Below are 5,136 nucleotides of genomic sequence, written 5' to 3'. Positions count from 1 at the left end.
AAACCAAAAATACGCAAAGAATCATAATCAGTTGCAGGTTTATCGGACCATACCTCTAAAGGAGTTTTGCCATCAATGGAAGAACATGGCAAACGATTGACATGTGTTGAGCGTATGTGATGGCCTCAGCCCAAAATTTCCTGTCTAGCCCAGCATTAGACAATATACAACGAACTTTCTCCACTAGTGTTCGATTCATACGCTCTAACACTCCATTCTGTTGTGGTGTATTTCTCACCGTGAAGTGGCGAACTATGCCACACTCCTGGCATACATCTTGGAGAGGATCACTCTTGTATTCTCCACTGTTGTCAGATCGGAGAACCTTGATCTCTCTCCCCATCTGATTTTCATCTTGAGCTTTCCATTTCAGAAAAATCCCAAGGACTTCATATTTGCTCTTCATAGTGTACACCCAAACTCTTCTGGGAAAATCATCTACAAAAGTGACAAAATAGTGTATACCTCCAAGCGACGGAGTCTTGGTGGGTCCCCACACATCTGAGTGCACATAATCCAGAATTCCCTTTGTATTATGGATTGCAGTGCCAAATTTCACTCTTCGTTGTTTTCCCAGAACACAATGCTCGGAAAACTCTAATTTGCAAGACTTCGTACCTTTCAATAATCCTTGCTTGGCGAGAATTTGCAATGATCTCTCACCAGCATGTCCCAATCGCAAATGCCAAAACTTCGTCGCCTCTGCATCCTTCTTGTTACTCGAAGTTGCAGTTGCTACTGTCCCATCAACTGTGCTACCTTGACAGTAATACAAATTGTTCTTCCTCACGCCTTTCAACATAACCAATGCTCCTGAAGTTGCTTTAAGAATTCCATCTCGCATCATCAAAACTAGTCCTTTAGATTCTAAGGTCCCTAATGAGATGAGATTCTTCTTCAACTGGGGCATGTACCGCACATCCTTCAAAATTCTGATGGATCCATCCTGATTCTATAGCTTGATTGAGCCTAACTCGGTTGTCTTACATGGACTGTCATTTCCCATGTAAACAAGTCTGCCATTGAGTTATTCGAAATCAAAGAACTATTCCTTGATGGGATACGTATGATAGGTGCAACCTGAATCCAATATCCACTCGTCTGGATGCGATGTTGAAGGGGAAACCGTCAAAGAACAATCTGACTCCGCATCATTTTTGCATTCAGCAACATTTGCATCCTGTGAAGTCTTTACTTTCTTCTTCAACTTTGGGCAGTCTTTATTCCAATCTCCTTCTCATAACAGAAGCACACTCATCTTTGGCAACTCGTCTTTTCGATTTGAAACTTCCTCTTCTCTCCTTTGATCGACCTTGTTGACGACCTCTCACCACTAATGCTTCATCTATAACTGTTTTGCCTTTCATTTTATCTGCCTTTCGCAATTCATGACTATACAAAGCAAAACATACAGTATCTAAAGACACATTCTCTTTACCATGGAGCAATGTGGTCTCCAGATGTTCAAATTCATCAGGAAGAGACGACAACAACATCAATGTCAGATCCTCATCCTCAAATTTCACATCTAAATTTAGCAGGTTTTCTACTAATTGATTAAACAAAGTAACGTGTTCATTCATAGTTCTACTTGACCGGTATTCAAATCGGAACAACCTTTTCTTCATAAGGAGCTTATTCTGACCACTCTCCTCTAGTGTCTTCCACAATTTATGCGCAGAAGTTTCATTCTTGACATCATACTTCTGCTCCCAGGACAGACATGACCGAATTGTTCCACAAGCTAACCGATTTATGGTACTCCAATCTTTATCATCTACATCTTCTGGTTTCTTTTCTTCAATGGCAATGTCAAGACCCTGTTGGAAAAGAGAGTCTAGAACCTCTCCCTGGCACATACCAAAATGGTCTGTACCGTCAAATATCTCCACTATCAATTTCATATTTGACAGTGGAAACCTCGACCACGATCCCTGTTTTCTTGATCATTACCCGCCATTACACGCTCTGATACCAATTGTTGAGAAAACCGGGTAATTTTCACTCAAATAGTGAAATGAACCGATTCAGTAATTTCAGAGTTAACTCAATAGAGTCTACTCGATAAAATTACTTCTCAAAATAAATTCTTCGGAAAGACTGATGGGGACACTGTCCCTCTTAAATACTAGACTCCTAACAGAATTTATTAGTCGGTGTATTTATCACAATATAAAACACCCAAAAGAACCGTACAAAACACTACTAGCAAACCCGCAAATAATATTGAATACAATATCACAACAGAAAATAAAACCCAGAAATAAATGCGGAACGGAATAAATAATAAAGAAAGAACACACCCGAAACTTTGATAACGGAGTTCGGCGAAATTGCCTACATCTCCAAGCACCCTCTGCGGTGCCCACTTATATATAGATGGAGAAGAGAATAAAAATTTGTGATGTTTTACAAAGTGCGGGGTGAGCTCCTTTTATAGGCAGCCACTCCCCCAAACTTCCTACTCCACACTAGTTGTAATTATAAGTACTATGATAATAAATCATAGGATAGATGCCTCTTTCAACAGTAGTTCCACAAAAATGGAGCTGACATTGCAACCATGGCAATCAACCAACTGCAGGTCATAAAGCTCGAAGCTGCAACAAACCGAAATTAAACAAGTTGATTTACGGTGAAACAAAAAGGTAACGCAGCTTTGCTAGAAAATTTCTCACCGCTGTCAGCAACGCCACTCGAGCTTTGTTGAGGGCTCGGATCCGATGAGTTCGTCGTGTTGTTTCCTGAATTCGGGCTCTCCCCTCCAATGACACCTGAAAACAAACACCCATGCCATGCATCTGGATTCTAATTTTGTAACTTTATAAGTAAGTCTAAATTAGAATTCAAATGTAACTACTACTAATTACGTTTTTTGTAGCATGGGAAAGAAGTGGAATTGAGCAAGTTGTATAGCCCTCGTTACACTCAGCATGGACGTCTTCTTGCACGTGCCCCATCCACAGTTAGTCCACGAGCAGGCTGCAACACATGATCAAAACACTGAATGTGGGAATTAATTAAACGATCAAAAAAGAGATTGCACATTAAGACTGGTTTCATACGATCAATAAAGCTTGATTTGTTGTGGCTGGGTGAAGGAGCAGGAGCTTTATCACCGCTGCAATTGACTGCACATTGAGATAAACAAATAAACAATGAAGAACCTAAACGACAGTAAACAAAATCTAATTATCTGGGGAGATTAGAAAGAACTGACAGTCGGGAACAACGCAAGGCATGAATTTGAAGGAGTTGCCATCGTGTGGGCGTGATTGTGTCCACCCTTTCTCGCATTCACACTCGTATCCAAGACTGCTACTATTCGAAGCCACGTATTTTCCCTTTCCACAAACAATTACTTTGCACACTTTATCACCTAATTATCAACAATCTCATAACTATGAGATACAATAAGCACAATAAGCATTCCCTAGTTACACATGTAGAATTGTAAGCACAATAAGCATTCCCTAGTTACACATGTAGAATTGTAAGCACAATAAGCATTCCCTAGTTACACATGTAGAATTGTATAACTGTTATATTGTGAGCATTCCCTACATGTAGAATTGTAAGCACAATAAGCATTCCCTAGTTACACATGTAGAATTGTATAACTGTTATATTGTGAGCATTCCCTAGTTACACATGTAGAACTGTATAACTGTTATATTGATTTATGCACAATGAGATTATACATTATATATAGGCTAAGGAACATATTACATATGGTAAGATTCTATCAATCAAATTTCCTAATTAATCGCCTAAATATTTTCTTCAATCTCTTCCTGATCTTATGCAATCTTCTCTATTTTGCAGGATATTCTCTTTGATCTCCAACACTCCCCCTCAAGTTAAGTGACGGGATTCCCAAAACTTAACTTGCCCAAAACTTCTTGAAAGTTCTTTGCCGATATGGCCTTGGTCAAGATATCAGCTAGTTGATCTTCGGATTTCACATATGGGATTTCCACTATCTTTTCTTCAAGGTTCTCCTTTATGAAGTGTCGGTCAATCTCGACGTGTTTGATTCTATCGTACTGTACTGGATTTTCTGAAATACTGATCGCTGTCTTATTGTCACAGAGTAGCTTGCAAGTCTTCTGTGATTCAAGGTTTAATTCCTTCATTACCCTTCTAAGCCAAAGGATTTCGGTGAGCCCACTTTTAATGCCTCGGAATTCATCTTCTGCACTCGACAGAGCCACCACTTTCTGCTTCTTGCTTCTCCAAGTGACCAAATTGCCACCCACAAAAGTGAAGTACCCTCCTGTCGATCGTCTATCAATCGGGTTCCCTGCCCAATCTGCATCAGTGTATCCATAAATGTCGAGATGTCCATTTTTTCGGAACAGTATTCCATGTCCGGCGGTTCCCTTTAGATATCGCACTACCCGGAGTGCTGCCTCCCAATGTTCTTCCTGTGGATTATGCATAAACTGACTAAGCACCCCAACTGCATATGCAATATCAGGCCGAGTGTGAGATAGATAGATGAGTTTTCCCACTAGTCTCTGGTATCTCCCCCGATCAGTTGACGTTGCTCCTTTGATTATTTGAAGTCCGTGATTCTGCACCATGGGAGTATCTGCAGGCTTGCACTCGAGCATTCCTATTTCCGTCAAAATGTCAAGAACGTACTTGCGTTGACTAATGAAGATTCCTTTTCCAGATCTAAGCACCTTGATCCCAAGGAAGTATTTGAGGTCTCCTAGATTCTTCATCTCGAACTCCGTAGCCAATTTCCCCTTTAGGTCGTTTATTTCCTCAGTATCATCCCCTGTAATGATCATATCATCCACGTAAATTATCAGACAAGTGATCTTTTCTCCTCTTCGTTTGATGAACAGTGTGTGATCGGAGTTACTCTGCCGATAGCCGTATCGTTTCATCACATCCGTGAATCTCCCGAACCAAGCTCTCGGGGACTGCTTCAACCCATATAGAGTCTTCTTTAACTTGCACACCTTATTCTGTCCAAATTCCTCTTTGAAGCCTGGTGGGGCCTCCATATAGATAGGATCCTTCAATTCTCCATGAAGGAAGGCATTGGTGACGTCATACTGATGAAGTGGTCAATCCCTGTTTGCTGCAACGGACAGTAATACTCTTATCGTGTTCATTTTTGCG

The 5,136-nt window shown here is 40.6% G+C and overlaps 1 long non-coding RNA gene across 1 annotated transcript; it reads right to left on the bottom strand.

Annotated features, from left to right (window-relative positions):
• Positions 1–2,316: 2,316 nt before the first annotated feature.
• Positions 2,317–3,338, bottom strand: LOC121807740. Its single transcript, XR_006052028.1, has 4 exons — positions 3,066–3,338; positions 2,871–2,982; positions 2,679–2,774; positions 2,317–2,600 (listed from the first exon to the last, which is right to left on the bottom strand). It is a non-coding gene; the product is annotated as an uncharacterized LOC121807740 (long non-coding RNA).
• Between the last annotated feature and the right edge of the window lie 1,798 nt (positions 3,339–5,136).

This window comes from Salvia splendens, chromosome 6 (genome assembly GCF_004379255.2).
Source record: "Salvia splendens isolate huo1 chromosome 6, SspV2, whole genome shotgun sequence".
Classification (NCBI taxonomy): domain Eukaryota; kingdom Viridiplantae; phylum Streptophyta; class Magnoliopsida; order Lamiales; family Lamiaceae; genus Salvia; species Salvia splendens.
Note: the sequence above shows the minus strand (reverse complement) of the source record. Positions and strands in the feature narration are given on the sequence as shown.